This window comes from Plectropomus leopardus, chromosome 6 (genome assembly GCF_026936395.1).
Source record: "Plectropomus leopardus strain MGB_pleo_1.0 chromosome 6, ASM2693639v1, whole genome shotgun sequence".
Taxonomy (NCBI): domain Eukaryota; kingdom Metazoa; phylum Chordata; class Actinopteri; order Perciformes; family Serranidae; genus Plectropomus; species Plectropomus leopardus.
In genome coordinates this window covers 8,840,239-8,867,393 of record NC_142181.1, presented here as the reverse complement: position 1 = coordinate 8,867,393, position 27,155 = coordinate 8,840,239, and the positions used below count along the sequence as shown (strand labels likewise).

General features: G+C 38.1%; 1 long non-coding RNA gene across 1 annotated transcript; it reads left to right on the top strand.

Moving 5' to 3' along the window:
- Positions 1-151: 151 nt before the first annotated feature.
- Positions 152-26,988, top strand: LOC148189316 (uncharacterized). Its single transcript, XR_015776776.1, has 2 exons — positions 152-396; positions 25,776-26,988. It is a non-coding gene; the product is annotated as an uncharacterized LOC148189316 (long non-coding RNA).
- The last annotated feature ends 167 nt before the right edge of the window (positions 26,989-27,155 follow it).

The following is a 27,155-nucleotide window of genomic DNA, read 5'->3' as shown; positions in this document are numbered from 1 at the left end:
TAACACACTGCTCTAATGTGGATAGTGGCTCATTGAGCTCAGCTTGAGTTCCGCCTCCGTAACAAATTCTCCTTTTCTATAACACCGCTAGATGGCAGCGCAGGCCAAGTCATGATCGCCGCGCAAACACATTTAGCAGAGTGAGACTGGGTCCAGTGTTTGGTTCTCCAGCACTTGTGCGGTTCGCATCGACTGCTGCTGCTCAGCTGTGTCACTTTGAGGCTTTATTTCCCGAGGATAGCTCCTTACCTTCGTGATCAAGATACTACAAGTGGACACCGACCCTCGTCTGGAGACCAAGTTTTGCCTGGAGGACCCGATTAAAGGACGCCATGCATTACTTCTGGATATACAGCGTTTGGATCCCCGGCGTTGCTTTCCTCTTCGGATTTCAAGGTAAGGATTTGCTGTTTTTGTTCATTTCTTTTACATTTACCCGGATGCATTTATTTTAGATTTCAATTTAAGTGTGGTGATGTGAAATGGCGCAGTTTGTAGTAGTTTTTGGCGATTGTTTGAGGCAGTGCTGATTGCCTGTTAGTGACTGTCATGGTTCACCAGGCTCTTGCTAATAATGCCTGGCGCTTTGACTTCTGGCTGTTGCGCATCTTGGGTATTGTATCTGCATTTGGTGCGTGTTTGAAATGTCAAAATATCCTGGGTGAGACAAACCGGTGCTCAGCAAGGTGTAGATGCACTCATTTGCAAACTTGATATGTGAGAGAGCTGAAGGAATCGCACACATATTGTAGACTCTATCTGCACAAAGACGCATGATGAAGTCATTGTTTTGTTGGGAGACTCATCGCCATTAGGCATAAAGTAAATCTCTTTCCAAGCTGTAAGAGCAAAGCTATAATGTGCACTTTACTGTGACAGACACACAATAATCTGTTGCATTTTGTGTGAATGCCTGGTGTAGGCTGCAACAGCACGCTCTTATCCTGAGCAAGAGAGCTTTGATGGCCCTTCTGGCAACTGGCTGCTTGTCATTTACTGGCCCAGGCTTGTAATTTATGGTCATATGTTGCTGGCCAGCCAGCTTTGTTGTGTCGTTTAAGATGGTGATGACAGAGTTGGTTAAATGCCAATCAGCCAACCATGCCCTCTGCACCAGTTTAACCCTTTGAAACCTTAGCAAATTGGCTGGATTTCTCTCAAAAAACATGAAATGAAGACAATAAGCAAAATTCATTTGCAAACATTTGCAAGAAAATTGCCAGAGATTAGCATAATCAAATACATACATAGATAAATATATTTAAGATACATAAAAACACCTTGACATTTATCCCAGTCATTGGGTAATATTCTGATTTTTATTTCATTTTTAAGCTAAAATCTTATCTATTCATCGGATGTCCATCAAGTTTAAAGCATTGCAGCTCATTATTTGTGTTGGTTGCAATTTTGGCAAGTAAAAACTGGTAAAGATTATGACAACAACACACAGTTGTCTTGTCTTTTCTACCAGCATCAGACAACTTTCTGTAGTACTGAAAATGACCAGCAATAAGCATCAGAACCTGATGTTGCTAGGATATGTGAAAGAGCAAATTCCACTTACCCTTTGTGAAACTAAGGAAAGTGACTGTCACATTTCCTTTAGTCAATTTAGTGTAGACTGAGTCTCATATCCTTTTAATTGCATCGCCTGTCCACACTGATCTCTTTTCACTCTGAACATGACTTTTCACTCTGACCATAGAGCTGAATTGGGAGCTGAGAGTTGAATCAATTAGCTTCTTTAGTCTCCCACAGGAACACAGGAACACAGTACCTAGAACAGTGTACAGCCCGACCAAGCATTGGATTCACTTTAACAGTGTTGTGATGCTGGCAGGCAACGTGGATGGTGTGAAGTGCCAGATGGGGAGGAGGAGAGAGATGGAGAGAGGGGCAGAGTGTGGGAGAGAGTGTGAGGAGAAAAAGGATGGAAAAAGAGAAAACTGTGATGACTGAGAGAGAATCCTTTAAAAAAAGGTACATGTAAGGGATACTGGTTTGCAGTAAGTTTCTTTCTTTCATATTTGTAATTAGATATCAGCCGTTAGTGATGCTGTTCTGCGTTCTATTATTTCACCATTCTACATTGTGTAAATTAATCATTTCACTGTCATGTTCCAAACATACACCGTGTTTCATTCACGATTCCTGAATGTGAATGAGCGATTTTAAAAACAATGACTGAATCTTTCATTGTGAAATTAACTGTGACACCACTATTGTTCTATCACAGAGCAAATGGTGTGAAAGTGTCTCACCACAGTCTCCCTTCACTGTTACTTACAGTAGTAACTCTCTTTATTCTGTTCTTTCTTCTTTCCTCGCCCACACGTCTTCTTTTTATTCTTATTCAGCTCATGTAGAGTTTGCTGCCTGTTCTGAATTTTAAAGTGATACTGGAGCATTTCTGCTCACAGCAGAGCAGCTTTTTAACTTGGTAAGATTGTGAATTGTTTCACATAATGGAAATTACTGCTTACTACTGCACTGCAAACTAGCAAAATTTCACATCTGTCTGTCTGTACCATCCTGATCCAAACCCAGACTCTTCCATCCAGTCACCACACAGTCATGTTGGTGGGTAAACAGCAGGTGATTGCAGTGATTTTAATATCACAGACAGCAAAGTGTGCTGTCTGTTGATGTTTTTCATGACTAGAATGTCTTTCCAAGATGATGAGGATGGAAGCTGTAAATTATCTCTCTCAGAGTCTCATTACATTTGAGATTCAGCAGCTGCTTCTGCTTCCTCCTTCTAGCTGTGTTTCAGTCTACTCCTTCTTGCACAGCTCAGCAACTCATCCACACACACTGTGTGTGTCTGTGTGTTTATAACACTGACTCACTCTACAGCTACTGTGAGCTCTATGGAAAAGAGGATCTCCACCAGTTTTCTAGGAATATTCCAGCTGGATGGAGGCCTCTGACTCTGTGTTACTTTTCTGGTTGTTTCATATTTCATAGGCTGGACTCTGGCGAGCTGTAGAGTAAAGACACACACAAAACAGCCACATACAGAGAGAGTGAAGTAGCCTCAGTGTGTGTCAGAGACCAGACTCAGCATGTATTTTTACCACTAATGTCCTCTGAGGTGAGGATAAGTTATATTTAATGACAGGTTTTAGTTTTTACATCCTAAGGTGGAGGATCAAAGTGTCCTTGTCTTTCTTTCTCTGGCTGCAGCTCTAAACAGCTGAAGTGCTGTATATGTTGTGCTTCAGTGAATCTGACATCTTTTAGCTGTCAGGGGTTCAACCTCAACCTCTGGGGGCCTTAGACAATATAAACGTGTTTGTGAGGTAGGTGTGTATTCTTTTCTACGACTTAGGTATGAATAATATCTGAATACGGTGCTTCATCATCAAAGATCACCTGTCTTTTTATCATCATCTCCAATAAGTAGACAAAATTAAACTAATTCAAAGTGTCCTGATATTATTTGCTGTTTTCAATACCAGAACCTTGTCTGTTCATCCTCCTGTTTTCTGTCTCTGTCAGTAGACACTCTGAGCTTTACTGAGGTCACTGACTTCCCTTTTCTTTTTCTTTTCAGTATGCATCTGCCCTCAATGAAATCAAGCTCAAGCTCTTTCTGTTTTACTGACTGGAACTATCATCGTGAAATAGCTGCCTTAATGCTCTGAACTTCATATACCTGTTCATCAGGGAAACAGAGAGGTTTTATTTAATCAATTAGGACAAATTACATAATGTAATTTCCATCAGCTGCAGTGTACATGACCTTCATAGTGTGACAGAGATATACTTAGAAAGATAAAGACTCATGGACAAATTATGTTTCATTTTCTGAGAAACATTATCTTGTTCAGTCCCTTAATTAATTAGTCAATCCCAAAGCACCGATGGGATGATCTGACTTCTTTATTGTAAAAAAAAAAAAAAAATAGATGCACACAGTTCTTGTTTAGATTAGGTATTCCTCAGCCATTCCAAAAAGAAAAACTATCAGAAAGCATTATGCAGGTTTAGAAGCTCAAAAGTAGTTTAGGGCACAGATAAAGATAAAGTAGCACTGAGATTTGGATAATCAGAAATTGGAATCTCTTCATTCTGCTACAGTTTTTCTTGTCAAACAAAACCCATTTCTAAAGTTCTCTCGGACAGGTTTGCTTGCTGTCCATATAAAAAAAGTTATTTGTAATGAGCTGGTAGATATTGCCAAATGTGTTAATTAATCAACTTTTTATATGATTTACTGGCATTCTGAAGCTCTTTTGGAGCTTGTCTTATTCAGCCTCACAAGTCATGATTGTGGAATTTATTATTTATTAATTGATCTCGCTTCAATGATGCATCATATCCAGTGAAGTCCTCAAAGCCTAAAAAATGTTGGCTTCCTGTGAGACATGAAACTTTCATCCTGTGTGAATTCATGGCTTCGAATTGATCGTAGCGGGATTTAGTGTGTAGGAGGACAAGAGCCCACAAGTAGAGATTTGTTGTGTAATGACATCAGGGAAGTGCTTTGAATGTGCTCACTAACACTTTTATTAGGATCTCTGAACATCCACTCTTTGATCTGACATTATTAAATTGGCTTCATCAAATCACTGTGGGAAAGGTTTCATGGCTTTTGGGACTGTAGCAGCAGCATCAATTAACTCACACTATGTATACAATATATACACAGTGTGTATGGCAGAGAATATCTTGACAGGAACTATACAGATAAGGAAGGATGGTCCAGCAGAGAAAAGGTGGTAGAAGGAAAGATGAGCTGAGAAAAGCTTGATTCCTCTGTGATCGGAGTGCCACTGTGCAAAAAAAGATTTATCCTGAGACTCTCACTGACTTTGATTTCTGTTCAGTGACACCATAAAAGTCTGAGTCCTATTTGACAGACACACGCACGCACGCACGAACACACACACACACACACACACACACACACACACACACACACACACAATATTTTAAGGAGAAAAAAATTAATTCTTTGACATATTTTTAATTTGGAATTGGTAGAAGCATTTTGAAAGAGCTTTTCACCAGCGACTGTTCTCGTAGTTGACAGTAATACCCTATGTGACCTACAGAGCTGAGAAAAAGCTCTCTAAGTGGTGTTAAATTGGATAATTTCCCCCCTAAACCAACATGCACTCAGCTGCTCCATGGTTAAAGCTTGGATTGTATTTCAGGGAAAGCATTCAGGTGTTTAGGCACCAGGTGCTCCAATGAAGTGCAGCAAAGCTGGAGAGAAAGGAGCAGAATCAAACCCTGAGTCAGCTGTCAGTCAGACTGTAAGAGTGTTTCTGGTTATTGTTTCATTAGTGCTCTGGAAGTGACAGTTGTCTGCAGTGATCATTTTGGTTGTGAGCAAACACTTACAAATATTCCCTCAGCTCTGTGATTAAAGAGCGGGCACAAACTGGGTGAGTTTGTGTCGTTAACACCATGATGCCACTGTGGTGTCTGTTACAAATATAATGTCAGGTTCACCTCAGACAGTCTTTGAGTATGTTAATCACTTTGCTCTAACTTGTTTGCAAATTTGCTAAAATGTTTTTTTATCTCAGTAAGATCATGTGCCAGGTTATTACACAATAAGTGTCATAGTAAATCCTATTTCTTAACAGAATATTAAAATGGAAATCTCATATTGCTTTGGCTCTGCCTGTCAATATGCAAATATTTGACAGTTTCTTAGTTCTAATTTCATGTCAGGGATAGACTTAATCTGTTTGTACAGTGAGATCTGTCACTTATTGAGGAGAGTGCAGAGGGAATATAGACAAATGATTCACCCCTTTGAGCTCATTTTCCTTTGTCTCTGTGTTAAAGTGGACATATTTTATACATTTTATGCTGCATGTTGAACACTTGAATGTGTACTAAGGTGCTAAGCTGCACATATGCTTAAATTCCTCCAACATCTTTCCATTATTCTCTGAAGATAATTTTCAGTGACTTCTATTATTCAGAACATTCCGCTAGGAATAAATTGCCCCATCTCATCTTAATGAAAATAATAACTTTAGATTCTTCCATTAGAACAGTCTCTCTGCTGACACTAACGTGATACTAAACTTTTGACTAAATATCAATGCTGCCTCAGCTCAGTCCATTTAGCCTCCATGGCTGAGTGAGCGCAGCTTTTCGTGAGCGATTGTTGGACTAATCTGATCTGAAGACTTGAAATAGATGTTGAAAGGTCAGGAAAGGAAATGTTGGTTACATTACCAAAGCCACCAAAATTCAAGACGAGCAGGAAACAATAATTACTAACAAAAACAAAAAAACAAACCACAAAAAAACAACACATGGGAAGTGTCCTCATGACATTTTGAAAGACTGCTTGCTTCCCTTGACTCATTTGCATCCTTCTGCACAACCAACAGCCCGAGAAACAGTCTGTTATGTTAACAAATATTACAGCATCCCCCCACTAGATGACACCATGTCTCATATGAGACCAAGATGTTTCAATCTCAGCACTGAGACACATTACGTAATGTTTTGAGTTTCTGTGAACAGGCGGCATCAGATCAGGGAGATGTAGTGTGACTCCTGCTGAAGGGGGGAGGCTGAGAAGAACCAATCAAACACTCTGTAGCTGTTCTGTAGCTGCAAACCTGTAAAGAGAGAAAATGAGTCTGACTGGAGCAGCTCTGTCTCACAGAAACAGCAGCAGGAGCACCACTGAAGCCCAGCGTCTCTTTATGAGAAAGACCTGAGGCACTGAGTCTGCTCATGTTGGATGGCGTTACACTGCCTGCTGTTAAATTGTTAGCGAAGAGCATGTTCACATTGACAGAGGAAAATGTTGTTTTGTTGCAGTAAGTCCTATGTGGAGTTAGGACTTGACATTTATCTGTGGAATATTATGATTGATTAAGGACTAATTACTGGCTTGGATTCCTCAATTAGGTCAGACCAGCCCATTTTCCAAAAAGCTGTTTCCAACATTAGGATGTGATTTTAGATCTGAAGGGCCTGTGTGTGTTTCCAAGGCTTTAGTGTCAAACTCATGTTGCATCGTTGTTCTGGTGAATGGGAAAATAAACTGTATGAGGTTAAGGCTTTATCAGGGATAAAAAAAAAATATAATAAATAAATCAGGGAGATGCAGGATTTAATTTAGCAGCTAATTAATTCCAGTCTGATTGACTGGATGTTTTGTATAGAAACTCTGGTGCTTTGTGTTACTTTTGTGACTGTAAAAAGACAAATGTGAATATTAGGAATCACCTGCTGTCTCTAAATGTTGGCTACCGTTAATGTGTGGGAAGTGTTTTATATTAAGTACAGGGCGTGTTTATCAAAAATAAATACGTAGTGTATGTGTGTTAACTTTACAGAGTCATTTCAAAAGTTCAGCCTATTGTCACTTTAAGGGCAGAGCTGAGGATCTTAGCTGAACAAAAGAAAACTGAAAAAAATGTAGCTCTAATTGAATCAATTATTTACTTTCTATTCAGTGCATTGTGGTCTAAAACCAAAGTGGCTGAGCTTTTGTTAAACCCTAGTTGCCCTGAGTTATTTTATGTGATTAATTTCCACACTACAACTAAGTTTGTTAATCAGTGAAACAGGTTAAGTGATAATTCTTATTAAATAAAATAGTGACAGCCAGCAAGGAAAATTGAGGAAGAAAAACCATCCATCCAAGTGAATCCTTCCCTGTCTCTCTTTCTCTTCCTCTCTCTCTCTCTCTTACTTGTGGGTTTGTATCTAGTCGATTATTTAGTGAGTTGACACTTTCCTGACTATTTTGTTGCGTGTAGAGTTCAGAGGAACCTGTGTGAGAGATGGACAGTGGCACAAATACAGATAAAGAAAGAGATAATGTCTAAAGGGATGGAGAGAAAAAAGATTTTAATGCCACCCTTTAACAAAAGCCAGGTATACTCTCTCGCGCGCCTCTCTCCTTTTCTCACCACAGGCTTTTTAAAATGAACCTTGATAAGCAGTGGCAGTTATTTATATGGTAATTCACCAAAGAGACTCATCACACAGAGTACCCACATTTTAGTAGAGTGAGAATGAGATAGTCTGTGTGTGTCTAAATCTCTGTATATGTGTAAGCAGTTGCTTTGGCTTTGTGATGTTATTATCTGTGGTCGAAGGCAGAGTATAGACTGTGCACCTTGAAATGTTTCCTCCTGTTGTCAGACATACTGGAAGTGACACATATTATGTGACATCAGTCAGATTTTGAAAATCATGTTTTTATGCCTGGGCCACAGCAACATATTAGACATTTAATGGGGAAAAAATGGTCTCTCTGTCTTTATGCAGTGTAGCCAGGACCACATTCCACCTTTTTGTTAGCAGACACATTACTGCAATACAATAACGGGGAAGATAAATTAAGCAAGGCCCTTTTAGGTCACAGAGGAGAGAGTCGGAGCATAACAGATGCATGACTTGGCAGATCAAGTCAGTGGAATACAAAAGTTGGGTAGTGATATGCTGCAGAGGTGTTTGATTCACTCCTGATTCTGTCTCTCCAGTCATAAAACAGAGGTGGATTGACACACAACCATAAATTAACTTAGCAAGAATGTCCTCTCAGATGACCCCTGGCCACAGTTAACCTGCGTATCTTTGGACTGTGGGGGGACACCCAGACAGACAAGACGATGACATGTGATTATGATTTTTTTAATGGCTTTTTGGCTTGGTAGGCTGCTTGTGTTTGCAGTGTGCGCAGTTCCTGTGGTTGTCTGTATTTTTGTAATGTACTGCCTCAGTTTTACCCATCATGATCTAAATTTTTTGATTTTTCTTTCTCTCTGTATTTCTTGGTACTTTTTAAAAATGTTGCTGCGTCCTTGCATCTTTAAAAAAAAGTAAAGTTACAGTAATGTTATTTATTTGGTAATTCACCAAAGAAACATATCACACAATTTTAGTTAAATTGAAATGGCAATGCTTTGTGAGTGTCTGCAGTAATAGTGCATTTTGTTTAGTCAGGGTTATATCTCTATCCTCTGTCCTCCCAGCCTTAATTCATCATTGCTACAGTAACCATAAATCCTCATTTATAAGTAGAGCTGAAACAAATCATTGAATGCTTGGTCTATTGACATTTAATTAACTGGCAAATATACATTTTTAATCAATGAATTGTTTACCATAAAAGCCAAATGGTCCATAGTTCCTCCTACTGTGGACTCGCTGCTTTATTTTGTTGGATATGAGGAGCTGTCTGTGGTGCTGAACCCCAGGATTTTCTTTTTCTACTCTTTCCTGCAGTAATTTTTTTTAACTTAAGGTTTTAGTACCAAGATGTCTTGTTTTGACAGTGACATGTATCACTTAAATGTTTAAGACTTAAATATTTAATTCAGCAGTTTTAAAGACTGGCCTGGCTCACCAGCAGCTATACCAAGATCTTTGAACTGTCCGTGATGAGTCACTCCACATGCACTCTATGACATTAAACATCTGTTCTGATCATGATCATCCACTTAACTTTGCTGTTTGATGCTAATCTAAGGCAGTACACTGTGGTAACCTGTAAGAACCACAAATGCCATGAGTTTATTGGCATTTCATTAACTGTAGTCATTGATCTGCACAACATTATCTGATCAGAGCTTTCAAATAGATGGAGAGGATGATTGTGGGTAGAGCAAATTTACAATAGAGAGATAGTGGGTGGAGATGAAACATCTTCATGTGAAATACAAACGCTGTGCTGTTGCCAGGTAAGTTAAAGATCACTGTAGCCTGTGACTTATGTGTTTTTTCTAGGCAGCAAAGGCTACTATTTTTGGGTATTGTATATTCTCTGTTTTTTAGTGCTCGTTGTTGTTGTTGTTGTTGTTGGCTGCATCTTTGTGTAGTGGAAGTGCATATTTACCTCTCAGTTTGTCTGCTGCCGTGTCACTGCAGTGAGTTGAGACCAACATTAGACACAGTTACAGGTCTATAGACACACTCATTCTGGGTTCACTCTCCACAGGTTTATGGCATCAGGGTCTGTCGTGTTAATGTCATGTGTCATGCTGTCAGTGTCAGGAGAAGCCCCAGGAGTGGATGTGACCCACAAAGAGGTTAAGAGAGACACTGCAGGAAGGAGAGAGGAACATGCCACAATCCACTGCCAGATTCACACACTGACTCACTGCCAGAGGTAACTCAGTTAGCTGGCATAAAGATTTCCACTTCTGAACCAACCAACTGTCATTAACAGCCTCTTGGCAAAGGACAATGAACAGCCAGTCACAGCAAAAGAGACCAAGATGGAAACAGTGAGGGAGCAAAGAGACAGAATTTGTCCCAGAAGGAAGATACAAGACTGACACCGACAGTGATGGAGGTTTAAATGACAACGTTGCACTGTAGATCTGACTCAGTTCCAGAGGAGAGAACACTAAGGTACAGAGGAAGAGAGAGGGCCACATATTCATCTGATGCAGTATGTTTTATTCAGCACTCTATAGAGGTTTTACAGATGACCCTTACTATGCTGTGATCACTGTCATCCATTGTGCTGCATGCTCTGATAGTCCTCTGGCATGCCTGCCTGGAAGCATGAAATGCACACCAGACAGCTAGAGAAAGAGAAACACTAAGAAACACCACACATCTGGTGTTTATGAACATTGCTGAAGCAGTTTACTCAAAGTTTGTAAAGCCTTGACTCTGACTATAGGTTTCAATACTGTGATACTTGTAAAACTATATATATATATATATATATATATATATATATATATATATATAATCAGGCTTTTTCAGGCTTTTTCCTTATTTTCAGCTGTATCAAAGATTTGATCAGATTATTTAGAGCTAATTTAGAAACTAAATTCTTGTCAGTCATATAAATGTATTTGATAAAGAATAAGGTGTAAAAAGCAAACAAACAACATTATCAAGGGAAACATAAGGACCTTTGTTTAACAGACACAAATCAGAGGATGTTCTGTGCATTTTATTTTTCACATTCTGATGTTCAGTGCAGCTCTCTGAATTGACACATTTTTAGTCCATGTGTTCATTTAATGAAGCCACTGCAAGGATATAATTAGAAGATCAGTCTAAAACAGAGTGTGACAATAGACTTAAAAAGGAAAAAGAAAAAGTAGTCGTTTACTAGCTTTTGTCCAGTTGATCACCATAACAGAAGATAAAGCGCACGAAACAACCAGTTCTTTATACAGCAGGCAGCAGTATTTGCACACTTCAGAAGTTTGAGAAAGGGAGGACAAGCTTTTAGAATTTATTCTGGGCCCTATAGCACAAGTTATTGAAGGTGCCCCGAGCCTTGGGATGTTCAAACATTAGGCAGTTTGACTTCTGACTTGCTATATCGATAATTGACACATTAAAGGTGAAGATGATGAACTGAGACCACAGAACAAAACGTCATGGGGGGAAACATCTTTCCACTCTTACAATGTGTTTTTATTCCATGTTTATTAGTTCGAATGAGATCTGGAAGAAGAGCAAGTCTAAGCTTTATTCTTAGCAGTGACTGTGGGACTTTAGCATGAAATGTGAAGTCTGAACTTTTTTTTTCTTCTGGCCTAATTCTGGCTTGTTAGTTTGGATTAATGTCACTTAAGGAGTTTTTAAAAATGTATGTCAATAATTTGCAACACAAACACATTGTCCCAGTATCTCTGGTCCAGCTGGAGATATGTGGTGCTGCAGCCTCCAGCAGTAGAGAGGAAACATGGAACTGTGAGTGAATCCGTAAATCGCTGAGACATCCCTTCCAGCTGACTTTATACATGAGGCTTCACTGTCACCTTCATTCTCAGTAAATATTTGTTTTTCAGGTGCTGTTTTGCATAATTTTCACAAGCAGAAACATAGGAGTAGAACTGCATTGACCTCCCTCACACCTCAACAATAAATATTCATGAAAACATTTAAATAATGTGATGTTGTTTAGACAAAATATCATTTGGAGAAAATAATGGTGGAGAAGAAGGTGGTGCAGAACAGATGGACTTTTCTTGGGAGTTTTGGAGGTTTTTCTTTTTCTTTTTCTTTTTTCTAACTAAAGTTAGTACCTGTTAAGTAGACCGAGCTAAAGAAGTCAGATCAGCCTGCGGTTCTCTTTTGCTTATGCCCTGCCATTTAATTTACTTTGTGTCATTATGTTTCATTTTGTTTGCACTCTGCAATGCAGTTTTGTTTTTGCTTGCTTTTCGTAAAGTCATCATTATTATCTCTCAGTAGACTACCAGGTACAACAGCAGAATGTGTCACGTTAGATAATTATCTTTCATCTCAGAGTTTCAAGCAGAAACTCTGATCCCTCAAAAAACCTCTAAAAGATGCTGAATCGACTTCCATCGTTGCTCAAAGCAGAAAAAAAAATGTCAGGAAATAAAACAAAACAGAACAAAAACAAACAGCACAGAGCTCAAAATGGTTTTTAATAGATGATGACAGACACAACAGAATGGAGAGAGAAGCTGAGATGAGGGGACGAATGAGAAAAGGAGACTTAAAATACAAGCAGTTGAAGGTGAGAAATGTTTTATTTAATTCAGTCAAACAGTTCTCACAGCAGAACCAGTTTACAAAGCAACTGGTCAAATGTCTTGAGTAATTGTAGTCTTTAGCCTGTTCAGTATATTGTTGTCTTTACTTTCTGTGTTTTTATTGATATTGAGTTGAGTATATAAAGAAAATGGAAAGACATCTATAAAAACACAGTTGAGCTTCGATGAATTTCCAATATATTTCCAATTTCCAAGAGCAAAAGACGGTCTGAAAAGGTTTTACACATTATCAAACTCAAAGAACTCAAGTTATGACATGTTAAAATTTAAACTTTTCCCTTTAATTAATTGCAGTTTTGTGTTTTACGGAAAAGATAAGATGACAAATAAACCCAGATAAATTGACCTTGTACTGTGTGACTATTGTAGTGCATTCAGTTTGGCAATAATAAATAATAAAATGGGTCTAAATCAACACTGCTTGTGTGACAGTGACAGAAACCAGTTAAACTGCTGAGTAGAAACATTTTAGAAAGTGTTAGCTCAGTTTTGCTTTATTGGACAAAGTGAATTAATTTCTGCTTAGATTTATGCTGCTGCAGAATAACTGAAGGTCTCTGGCTGCCAGTTGTTCCTGTTCTGCAAGCCTTGCATTTTTGTAGATACATATAATATGCATGGCTTCTGTGTTGTCATGAGAAAAGCACAGACACTTAATAGTTAGAATAATTTAAATTAGTAATGTGTCTGAAAAACATTCGGACAATCATCCATTACATCCCTTCACTGAACTTCCCCCAGAGACTAAATCTGATTTAACCAACACACAGAGCAGTTGTTAAGTTCTTAAACTCATACATATTTTAAAAAAGGCTCTAAAGACTCAGGCTGCGCTGCAGTAAATGTTACTGTTGCTCCCAAGCAGCAATCATATCACCAATGTATCATTTCCCTTTAAAGCTGTCAGTCAGAGCAGCCACAGTGTGCCTGTTGCTCTGCAGGAGAAGCAGCAGCAGACAGAGACAGAGGTTTTGCCATCAGTCTCTTGTGTATCCATTGCAGTGTGAAATGCTGCGCTTCACTCCGTCTCCTCAGGTCTGATGGTCCTTTTTAATCAGCAGCTCCTCAAATATGAGTTGGGCTGTGAACCACATGATGATAGCCAGGAATGGAGAGGACATACAGATAGTGCAGAGAATGATAGATGGGACGTTATGTAGGACTGGGCCTTTGGTCATGCACGCAATCTGTTGTGTTAAAGCTGCAGTAGTTTGTGTCAACAATGAGGCTGAAACACATCAGGAGGTTGGACTTGGGGGAAAACTTTAAGTGTTTGTTCACAGCTTATGGCAATATCACAGATAAAGGGGCTGCTTTATGTTTTTTAGTGTAATGACTTGTCACAGTGTGATTTTCAGAGTGCGTGTTGTACAGTGGGTTACACAGTGGTACACTGACACAAATCAACTACTGGCTGACTCTTTACCCTGTTTTTTTTTTTGAAACAGTCTTCCACATCATTGAGCCTGTATCATTTAAGTTACATTTGTGCCTTTTTGTGCAGAATCTGTCTGGAGGTGTTACAGTGTTTGCTTATCGAAATTACATTTTTTTCTACCTTTGCTCTTTCTCACGCTTATCCCTCTTACTAAGTCACATCCCATGGGCAAAAGCACAAACATAACATACACTGTAATGAATCTTTTGGACGATTAATGAGGCTCCTCCGCTTTCTGTGTGTCAGTAACATGAAGTCCAGCAGCTGTTTCATCAGCATCATGCTGAGCTGCTGAATATTTGATTGTGTCTGTGTGGAGATCTTTCCTCATCAGCTGAATCTTTCTGACTGTAAATGATAGTCATTAGTAGCTCCTAGGTCTGGTTGCTGACAGCAGGGCAGATCTGCTGATGTGTCTGTGATTAGGGCCCAGTATGCTGCATTATAGCTTCCTGCTGGGAGATCTGTGAGATTTTAGCTACATTGTAACTAGTATGGAGGTTGCATGAAGAGAATGGAGATAAAATGTACTGAGATGGTATTTTGTGATGGTTCTGTCTGGTGCTTGTCTCTTTTTTGCCGGCTGCTATTTAGAAGTAGATTTACAGGATGTTATTGCCACACAGTGACAGAAGTGATCACAGAAAACAAGGTGCTTTTGTTGCTGTATTAATAGCTGTCAGTGCTCTGGACTGTAAAGCAAGATATTTTTATCATCCATGCATGACTTAAAGAACACAATTGTGTTAAGTCAATCACCAGAATCACAACTGCTAATAAGAGGTACTTATTTTTCATTGTAAACTAAACTCTTGGTCTTGAATTCTTTAGCATTTACATACAATAATTGTACAATCTGCTGTAACACAGAAAGCATGAAACATCAGCATCTGCATCAAATTCAAACAAGAGGATGGATTTAGTCTAAATAAATAGATGAATGAGAGATGTTTGTCTCTGCAGCTTTACGTGTCAGTAGAACTTATCATGTTGTACTTAACTTATATCACCATTTTTTTCTAATACACATCAGTTGCATCAATCTGTCCCTGCCTAATGGACAAAATTTGTAGATTTTATTTATGATGACAGCTGATATCATCACCACCAATTTAATATGCTGTGTTCACATCCTATTTCTCGCTAACAGTTTTAAGGTAATTCCCCGTAATAAGCAGAGCTTTTGGATGACTGCATCAACTACAGAAACCATTAAGACTTTTAATATTTTAAATGATAGGAAATCTTAAACATTTTGCAATCTCATCAAATACACATCAAAGGAAAAATCAGCAGGTTTCCAACCCTTTAACCAGTGAAACATTTCCTAACATCCTGCTCAGTCATACTTAATGTTAATTAGCATCCTGTGTCTGCAGAGATCCTTCCTGCTGCAGGATTTCTTGTTTCTGAATGTTCAGGACATTTCTGTTCTGTGTCCACGGGCAGATTTTCATTCACCCTCAAACTGCACAAATTGCGAAACTGCAAATGTAAAATATGCCAAATGGAAACACATCAATAAAAAAAAAATCCTATTTATAGAAAAAAAAGTTTTTACACTTGCATGAGGTGGTATTTCAGGCGATTTGAAAAAGCCATGTTTCGCAAAACTGCAATGGAAATGCTTTTTTGGCTGTTATAGGTCATGTGATGTTATGGCTAGGCACTCGTAGAAACTAGCTCCTTCGGGCATGATGCAGCAGGTGCTACAAGACTTGCTCACACACATAAAAGTTTTGACTTCACAATTCCCCTGTGAAATCATGAACTATTGTCTCCCAGAAATCCCTCATACTTGGCCGCTATATAGGTATCGGGGGCTTGCCTTTCCATTATTGCTCGCATACCAGGCCTATGTCGCCTTTGATTGGAAATTATGACAACTAGTGGCTGCAACGTAAATAAACCTGCTAATGTTATAACTTCCATCCCCATGCTTCTTGGAAAGCTATTGTGAGAGGAGAGAAGTCGCATAACATCACTCAATGAAAACATGGTCTTCTTGTAATTGTGTTTTATCGACATTTCAAAAATATCGCTCAAGTTTTAATCATAATCTGTAATAGAAACCCACCTTAAGTTGTGTGGAGCTGAGTAGCAAGCACATTTTTGGTAGAATGCTACTTACTGTGCTGCATTTAAGGTTGATGCTGTTCATTGATCTGATGATGGTAGTTGAGATGGTGCTGGATCATTTTATTCAACCATTTCTACATACTAAGGCTGTTTGAACTCAGTCACATGCGCGCGCGCACACACACACACACACACACACACACACACACACACACACACACACACACACACACACACACACACACACACACACACACACAGGTGAACACTCACAGCGGCAGCAGCTGCACCATGCTGCTGTTCTGCAGACTTCACTGAGCCAGTCAAAGACTTGGCTCTTGTGTGTGCATGCGTACGTTACAGTTAGTGTCTGTTTTTCTCCTGAGAGTCCCCTGGCTCCACAGGAGTCCTGAGAAGGTCTGACTGACACATTACTTTAGTTAGTTTTTAAATGTCTCACTGACACATGATGGATACATTAAAGTCCAGGATGCTTCAGCTGTTCTCCAAACGATTCTACAGTGAAGTTTCTGCAGGCCTTGCATCAGCTTTCTCAACCATATTTCTGACACACCTTTGACCTTACTATTTGCTCAGTCAGACACCTTTGCATTGAACTGAACATACATCCTTTACAGACCTTCAGGAGAAGTTGTCAGTAAAAATTGAAGCCAGTGTGAGAAGTTATTTTGAGACTCAGTTACCTGTGTGTTGTCTGCCCCGGAGAATAGGGAGCCTTTCATGTTGGGGAGCCTGGGGATTCTACCCTGTGGCACTAACAGCATAAGAGCAGCCTTATCAAAGGATTGCATTGATGTTGACACGCAAACACACACCAAACACACACCGAACACACACATGCACACACACATACACACCAGACAAGAGGTGTTCTTCCCCTGTGTCAGTGTCAGTTACAGTACATGATAGTAGTCAGGGTTGCAAAAAACAAAAACAAAACACTGGCACATCATTACAGTATTTATTAATCATGTAAAACCCACAGCATTATATATATTATTTTTCATATCTATTTATATTCTGTTGTCCAAACAAATATGACACTTGAATGTTTGATGCATGTGGCTCTCTTAAACTGTTTCTCCTCCTCCTCCTCTTCTTCCTCTCTGTTTTGTAACTCTGATCGATGTCTGACCATGACAGTGTTCAATATGGATCTGAAGCTGCACAGCAAAAAACCTTTTAGCTGTATTAAACTGTCAAGACGTCACACATTATGCAGCTCAGAATTGTAACATGCAGCCTGAGAGTGCGAGGGAGTTCAGTGGAAGAGTGTCCTTCCTTTTGTGATTCTGTCTGGTTACTTTCTCTGCGTTGTCTGTTGCTTTCTCTTTCTCATGTGCTCTTTGAAAAGTGTTGGGTGGTCTAGAAAAATATGTGAATAAATGATGATGTTAAAGAAGAATGTCATAGTCATTCATGTTATTCATGTGGTTGATGGTGATTTGGTGTCCTGATGTGTGGGAGTCACAAAGTGGAGTTAAGTCACTGGTTTCTTTTCACAGTTTAAATGTTGGTTGTCTGTGAGTATCTGTAAATGTGTTTGTGTGTGTGGGAGAGAGAAAGGTTAAAAGAGGAACTTTCTTCAGCATTAAACATACTAAAACACTGTCTGGCCTCTGGAAACCTAAGCTAATGTGAACTTAAACTTCATTAAATTTAATTTCTAATCATAGTGAGAGAAGTCCTCTATTGTAGTCCAGCTGGAAATTTTGAATGCTGCAGCACAATTATGAAACAGGATTCCTGTCTTTATCTAGTGACCCCGTGCTTGGCCTTCTCAGTGTGGTCAAAAAGATTAGATTAAACTTTAATGATCCTCCAGGGGAAAGCACATTAAAAGGTGATGTGTCATGAGTTTTACCTCCTGGGCTCCAGGACTGGCTGTTTGCCTCCATCCTGTGTGTTTTGTCCTCTCCCACTGCTCTTTACTCTTTTCTTTTTTTTCTTTTTTTCAGAACAGGCTACGAGCATGTGAGGCAGATCGAAAACAAAATAATTGGCGTCTGAATATCTTGGCCACTGTCTTTCTTCTCGTTTTGCTAAGTTTCGTAGCTTTAACTTGTTTGCCCTGTTGCATGCTGGATTTTTTTTTTGCTTGCTGTGGTGTTTATGTTCCTTTTGATGCAGGATTGTAATGTCAAGCAGTGATCAATGCGATTATGTAACTTGTACCAAGAGAAGGAGTCTTGATTTATGTAAACCTACATTTTTTTTTTAAGGTGAGGCTCAGGAAAAATACAAAACAGACAAACAAACAAACAAAAAAGAACCACTGCTGGAATGTAGAAGTTTGGTGATTTGTCTTTTTTTCTTTTTTTTTACATCAAACATTTTATCTATTCAGCATTCAGTTTCTACATCTTCTACATCTAAAAATGTTCTTGTTGATATAATGCAGTTTTACATTGAGTGTTACTAGTATGCACAAAGAAACAAACAAAAAGCTCATCACTTTAAACTAATGAGGCTGCTGTTTTTCCAGACGGCTGAACACAGTCACTCTAATCCAGGTCTATTGATTATCTTTCATCCTCATATCCCTCATTTATGAAGAGACTCTGCTATATTGACCCTCTGGTTACAGCAGTGAAGTAATGAAAAAGCAGTGAGATGAAACGTATCATCTCATATCCATTCAGTCATGACTTTCTTCTCCATATGGAGATTTGCAGACTTGATCTCATGTTGTTTGCTCTTAAAAAAAAAATCTAGGTAAATTAGTCAAATTAAGACAAAGAGTGAGCCAAACAAGAACAGCAGTTAAACTGAACTAGTCAAATGTGTTTTAGTTTTGACTCTTTCTCCTGACTCATCATGTATTTGTCCATCTTTACCTATTTACATTATCTATCCCAATTACACTTTGTGTCTTTTAGTGAAAAGTCATTAAACCGTCTGATCAGAACAGTTTGAGTCAATGAAACTTAAACACGCCAATCAACTGAATGTCTGAGGTGAATGAATCACTAGACAGGGCGACACTTAATTCAAGACCAACAACATGAGCCATTTGTATCAGAATGAAACTACGACAGATTATCTGCAGCTTCACAGTAAATGATCCTCTGGAGGTCACAGCTCAGAGTGGAGAAAGTGCTGTGTAGTGTGCTGTCATAAGCTAAAAGATGCTGAGAAAAAAACAAAAAGGTGCCTCTTAGAGAAACAGTTGAGTAAAATCCGGGTGAAAAAAAAGAAAACAATATTCTCTGGTTTTGTCTCTTCTCTTCTATCCTCTCCTCTCCTCTCCTGAAACAATGTTACTATGGGCTGCGTGTTAGTATAGTACATAAAGATGATGTAATGCACATTAAATTCACTGGGAACAACGACACACTTTCCAAATATATGATCCAACACATATTTTATTTGCCACAACTCTGTTTTAGAGATTAAAAACAAAACAAACAGCTCCACTTCCGTTCATAGATTTAAAAGGGGTAGAAGACTTGAATCTGATTGAAGTAAACTTGATTGCTGCTGCATTTTTCAGTAATTAATTAAACATTCTGATTGGCAGATTTATTCGGGTTTCGAGTCATGTTGTTGTGTAAAATTGGCTCCCTTTATAATTGATGGCTGATTTCTATCTTCCACTGTGCTCAAGCTGCCTTCTGCCCACATATCAATTACTCAAGACAGTTGTTAGCGGGGAATATTGTATATTCATGCTTTTTGTTCTGCTTTTGTTCTTCGTCTTTTTTTTCTTTTTTTTTTTTAAATCAACTTTCTGATTTCTTCTGGTCTAATCCTAAACAGCTTGATGTGTTTTTATGCTCTGCACATACTGCTTGCTTTGTAAAGGTCAAGAGGTTAAAAGAAGGTCTGTGCTGTTGTTATTGCTTGTTTCACTGAGATAAAACACAATTCAAATCCTCTCTCAAACAGATCTGATATCATGTAGCAGTGACATGAATAATGTATGGAAACATGCAGTGAGGATGTCAAGACAGAAATCATTGACATTCCATCGTCCTGGCCAACAGCCTCTGCACTTTTGACTCCAACATGAAACAAGACTTGACTTGTCTTTGATAATCAGTTTCCTCATCATCTGTGAGTCATTTTTCATTGTCGGATTCTGATAATGTTCAATCTTCTCTTTGTTTTGTTTCTGCTTTGCATTGCTGCTGACCTGTTTATTTTACAACGTGGTATTGGGGAAATCTGAGGCTAAAATACAAATGAGCAGTGTGATGGAAACTGGTGGCAAATATAACTTTAATGTCTTGTGTTGAAACTCTACATGCATTAAGAAGAAAATGAATGCAATACATTTAATACACAGCAAAGTTCAACTAAATTGATTATTAGATGTTCGTAACACAAGATATTACTGTAAATTCTGAAGAAATTTGTCAGTGATGCAAGTATACTCTGAATTAAAAAAGGGGATGCACTTCACTTTTGCACACTGTTTAATTGCTTTAACATTGCATTTTCAATCAACATTTTAATGATCTTTCGCGGCATCTGTACATGGGGCACCCGCTCTACTATCTGCGCTACCAGGCGCTCCATCAATAAACATTTTTTAATCAAGATTGAAAAAAGACTAAAAACTAAAATCATGCTGTGCTTCTAAATGTGTCAGCAACTTGTCATTTGGCAGTTATTACTGTGAATAAGTGATTCACAGCATCATTGTCACCACAGTAATTATATATCTTTCTCGAACGGGGTTATGTGATAATGTATCATCACTGCTGTTGTTTGGCAGAATGATTTTAATGAGAGGAAACTAACTAGAGGAATTAAATTTAATAAAACATTTCCAAATTATAGACCTCTATAACAACCACATGACTTCAGATACAGTGTATTTATTTAAATGTTAACTAAGATATACTGGTTTTGGACTTGTTTGTTAGGGATGGTGGAGCTTGTTTTACAGATGTATTTACTGTCAGGTAAGAGGTTAATACCTTAGAAAAATAATGTAAAAATTAACAGAGGAAGTAAAATGTTATGTTAGTTATTGTTGATCCTTGCAGTTATACTGCATTTCCCAGTGCTGGGGAACTTTTTCCTGCAGAGCCTTGTGAGGTGATGAGTCATGTCTTTTAAATGATACCGGTTACAGAGCATTCAAATATGACAGCTACAGTAGGCGACATGATGCAGTTCTCTCTCTCTCATCTGACAACACATCAGTGCTTAAATTGAAATGATGTAACTTTTGAATAACATGCTCAGAGTGGGAGTTAATATGTGGGATTCAAAGTGTTTTTATAGTGAAGTGTTGTATTAATCATTATGATGGAGTGGCTCTGCTGCTCTCTGGCAGGTGTGTGTTTGTGTGTCTTTTTCTAAAATCAATGAGTCACTTTCTGCAAATCTCGACCCGAACAAACCAGATAAACGAAACAAATGCATTTGAGCCAATTTAGTCAATATCTTTCTCTTTTGAAAATCCAGTCAATTTCGAAATAATAACACTGTAGTGATGTGAAATGGTATCATTATTAATACATTTGGAATCATTAGTTCCTTATACCAGGAGATAATTCCGGCCCACGAGGCTCAAGTCTACAGTCCAGAGTCTTAAGTTCAGATCTTATTTAAAAAGTTAATGATTTATCTTAAATAGTTCACAGAATATTAGAAAAGGGGTGCAAATATGGAAATCAAGCACTCACATTTGGGAATCTTACTGATGCTAATGCACATCATCACAAATGTCCTCATTCCCATACTGGGAGTAAAATTCAGCCCGCCTGGGTGACTAGGAACTAGGAATCCTGACCACTAGACCATATGGGAGTCAATTTTGATTAAGTATTAAAGTACTGACAGCAATTTTGTCTAACCCCAACTTCCTGACCATTAAATTTTGGGATATTTCTAGCCATCCCCTCCTGTCTTCATATCCTCTATGGTCTAGCGGTCTGGATTTGGTTTTGGTTTTCTCCCAGGCAGCCTGGGTTCAGCTCTCAGTTTGAGAAACAAACTGCCTCTTAACAGTTAAATGTGATATTCAGTTGTTTAAATATCCATAGCCAGATGTTGGTTTGAATCTTGATGATATCAAACGGATGTTGATATATCACAAATTGAATGCAAACTATGAACACTATGAGTTGTTCAAACAGGTGTTGATGAATCTTAGTTTGTGCTCAATATTTCAGATACTAAATGTATTCTTGCAAATTAATGAGCAAATTTTTGCACTTACATTCATAGTCACAAATATGTTTGTGTCCATACTGGAACTTTACCCTGGGCCACCTAGGTGTAAACCAGGGCCCTCATTTATCAGTTAGCATATTCAGATGTGTGCATGGTGAGTGTGCAAGAACATTCCCACACAAATTAGGGTAGTTATCAACTTATATATATTGTTTGTAATATAAGCACAGCTCTAAACATGCTTATGCACATGATTTAGTAGTAGAATAGTGAAACTAGAAAGCATTTCAAGTGTCACAGCATATATTAAGCAATCTTAACATCAACAGATGTTTCGGTTTTCCTTGAATTAAAACCACTTAGTTACAAATTCTGTCTCATTTGAAATAGATAAGTTACATGATTGTGGTCAAAATGAATAAGTGGGATTTATCAACACTAATTACACACTGATACAGATTTTTTTTTGTACTAATGCATACTTTACAGCTCATGAATTAGTTTAATATTAAAGATGAATTTCCATCACCACTAACTAACTTCAAGAAATTTAACTGCTCCTTAGTCTTCCGTACTCAGAAGTCATTATGTGTTTCATAAGCTGAATAATGAAGCTATATAAGAAAAAAAGGTATTTTAGACAGCCAGTTTAAATGTCAGTTGTGTCTTTTTGTAGAGGTGGAGCAAATCTATCTTGATGTTTTCCACTGCTGAGTTCAGGTCAGTCAGGGTTAATTGTATAGCTTTTAACACTGAACCTCCTCATTCCTCCTCTCACCTGCTGTGTTCAGGTCAGACCTTCATTTTTATCTGCAGTTTAATGTGGCCAAATATTTTAGATTTACATTCTTGTATCTGAAGCAGGTGTCTAATCCAAACAGAATGGCACTTGTTTAAGCTAACAATCACAACAACCACAGTGCAGTGAATGATACTTTATTATCTGCATCCTGTCTGCAGATGGTGGACTTCAGAGAGAAAGTGTTGCACACAATTAAGAGAAATACTTAAATGACCTCTTAACTGTTCCCTTTATGTGAAAGCAAAACTGATTTATTTTCAGTTAGGGGATATTTGATCTGGAAAAAAATTAAGAAGCTTTATTAAAATTATTATATGCCTATATTAAGGTGCAAAAGCTATCTGCACTTTAATTAGATCTCTTGAAGTTGTGTAATGTATTGAATTTAATTAGGTACATTATAACATTAGAAGGACTACCTTTTATCCAATTACAGTATTTTCATTTAAAACACTAATGAAGTCCACATCACAAGGTCAGATCTTTCTTGTTCTTCTGTTGCTCAGCATAGTCACACTGTGGATTCGGACTAGAGGTGGATGAAGGTATAGACACTCTATAAGGACAGCAACGGTACACTGGAGATATATATATATATATATATATATATATATATATATATATATATATATATATATATATATATATATGTGTATATATATAAATATATATATATATATATATATTTCTTGGATGTTTGTGTGTGGGCTGATGAGAACTTGAGACTCCTCTGACTCAATGTAATAAAGTAGTAACGAGGCTTTTATTTTCTACAGTAAAGGATGTTATACATTATGAAGGGATTAAGTGGCTCTGCTGCTAAAATATGTGAGATAGAATAGAATAGAATATTCCTTTATTGATCCCCCATTGGGGGAAATTCCAAATGTTACAGCAGCATGAAAAAAGAAAAGTGAAATGTAACAAAGAAAATAACAATAACAAATAACAATAAATAAGTAATAAAATAAGTATGTAAAATAAGTATGTACATAGAGGAAATAGGGTATGTACACATAATAATAATTAAGTAATAGAATAGTATGTACACAAAAGATGTATTTGGTGATTTGGGTTTTCTATGCAGCTGCTATAGATGACCCCATCACATGCACACCTTTTGTGTAATTGATGAATAATTAATAAATAAGGACTTTTATAATTGTAATTTCTGCCTCTGCATGATTTCTAAATAACTACAGTCATCTCCATGATAACCCACTGTGGAGACCCCCCACGTTTTTTATGCTATTAGTCTGTTTCTGTTGCATTTAGTGAAGTGTAATCTGCACAGGCAGCTGTTTAAATCAGTCCTACTGTAAATGTGTTTTTCAGCTTCTGTTTTCTGTCATCTTCCACTTCATGTATGTTGCCCAATCATTTTCCATGCTTGGGGCTATTCCAATTTTCTGATTAGCCAAAACAATCATTTTGGTAACTGCAATTATAGACTATTGTTAAGTAAACAATAGACTGTAGAAACAGTATAACAGAGCAGCTTGTTGGCTGCATTTTCACAGTTATGTCTTAATGCTGAAACAGCACGGCATGTCAATTCAGTTCAAAATACAGAATCCTATGATAAAACCAAAACTCTTCCATTTGGGATTTTCTGAATATACCAAGACCATTGCAAAATAAAATATAGACAAGAAAACAATTCACTAGGTTGCACAGTTCCAGTATTTTACACGCTGCCATGGAGAGAGACAGTCACTTGTCATGAGTCTTGGACATTGTCTCTTTAATACACACTTCAACTGAAAGATGAATGTCTGTTTATTCTGTTTATTCTCTGACTGTTTATTCTCTGACCTGAGCACCGAAAGTGACCTTGAGCCATAATATAGCCACTGACCTCCAGTGAAATACAACATCAGCTAATAAGAGCTTCCAGCTCCGTAACTGAGAGATACCTGACACAATTCACTGCCAGATTCACACACTGACTTACTGCCAGAGGTTACTCAGCTGGCTGGCATAAAGCTTTCCATCGCTAAACCAACCAAGTGGCATTAAGAGCCTTTCGTTATGGCAAAGGATGAGGAGCAGCCAGTCACAGCAGGAGAGGCCATGATGGAAACAGTGAGGGAGCGAAGAGCCACAATCTGTCCTAAGGGGAAGATACAAGACTAACACAGACAGTGATGGAGGTTTAAAAGACAACCCAGCAATGTAGATCAGGGAAAAGAGAGACTGGCTAGACAAGAGAGAGGGAGGAAGAGAAGAGGCTGAGGATCTGAGAAGAAGCTCGGGGAACAGACGTACAGTTTATGTGTGTTATTGAGCACTTTGCAGTTACACATCACCCTTGGCTGTGCTGTGATCAGTGTGATCAATTTTGCTGTGTTGCTCTGTAATTCTTCTGGCCTCCTGCCTGGGGTTGAACAAACATAAACCGGTCAGCTGTTGGAGGAATTATGATCTCCTCACTGCCATCTCCTCTGAGAGCTGAACACAGATCTAAAGTCCAGTGCCTCAAAACCTTCATCACAGCAGTTGTGATCAGTTGTGATGTGTTACTTTAAGGTTATGCTTTGCATTGGTGCCGTTTGTCAGAAGGTTTTATCTCCACGGACAAGTGAATATGTGGATGGTTTCAATGGCTTTTATATATTGTATATTGTTGCTTCAACTTTGTGACAATTGAATTATTGCAAACTGAAGGCATTTCTTGCAGTCAATCAAAAGGAAGTTGTACACTAGAACAAGATAAAGGACAGAAAATAACATCCAAAGTTACATTAGAAAAAAGGGGCAATAAGAAAGAATGAAATTAGGTGATGGTGGTAAAAAGTATTTTTGTCCTCAGGGGAGAGAAGACACAAGAAAGATGGAGACAAAATGAGGCTCTGAGGGAGGAGGGTGAGGACAGCTGGAAGATGGTAAATGCAAGAGAGCTGTGAGTCTGCTGTCTCTGCAAGGAAATATGAGTCCACTCTAATTGTGTGGTAGACAGGTCTCAGTGTCTCCTAGAGGGAGAAGTAGCTTAGCCAGGAAGATAAAACACAATCTTTTAGCTGGGACAATGGTTCTACACTTAAATGATATGCTTAGGTGTGTCATTTGTCTTCCTCCAGTACCTCTGTCATCTTAAAGGTGTAACTGTTGTTAGTACTTGCAATGTAAAAGTCTCAATTCTGGACCAACAGGAAGCCATTTTTAAGTAATCATTACTAACCACCGATCCTCCTCCACTGCTAATTGACATGGGAATTTAAACTCAGTGAGAGTGGCCTGTGTCAAAGATTGGACTTGGCAGGAGGTTAACTCAGTGGACCATGTAATAAGAAAAGGTACAAAAACATAAAATATATATTGTAAATATGACATTTTTTCTGAGTCGCTGTAATTAGTTTTGCTGTGTGATTCATGAGTACAGCAATTTATATTTGTAAGCTGGAAACAGCTCTTTAGTACACATTTTACAGAAACTTAAAGAGACCATAAAAAGATATGAAGAACTCACTGAAGGTTGAATATTTCATTGGAGAAATCCAGGACTTTAATTCCCTCGCCTCCTTTTTATTCTGATTGACAATGATTTTCTGATTGATGGTCATACAAGAAGAGAGGAGACTCTGCATTCAGGCCACATTAAAGACCTTTTTCGTTCATCTGCTTTCGTTGTCATCTTCAATTTCACTTTCACCTTGGAAGACTGCCAACTTTTTTAGTGTAATGTAAGATTCTCTAAGCATGTCCTTCAATATAAATTCCCTCAATATTTCTCCTTTATTTTCCAACTAATGATATCAGCTGTTACTAGGTATTGCATCAGGGCCTGTGCTTTTTATTGTTATGTTTTTCTTATTTAGTAAATAAGTTCCATAATATTCTGTTCATCATATTATATATTCAGTGCTTCGGCCAATTTCAGGTTTAACGGCTATATAGCTGTAATAAGCTGCATAAACAGTAGAGATACATTGTGTATGACTTCAATACATTTTGATGATAATGTCTCTTTTAGTCTAATGGCTCTGTCTGGGTCTGATGTCTCTGTGTGTCTGGCTGTTTCCTTTGCCTCAAAGAGGAAAAAAGATATTTGGAGTCTGAACTGTGAGAGGAAAACCATTTACCATATATACCATTTTCTCTATGCACTGAGCTGAAATGCTGTCTGTAATAACTCAACTACAATCCTGAGTTCAGATCACTGCAGTTGTAATATAAACATAATTAAAAAATA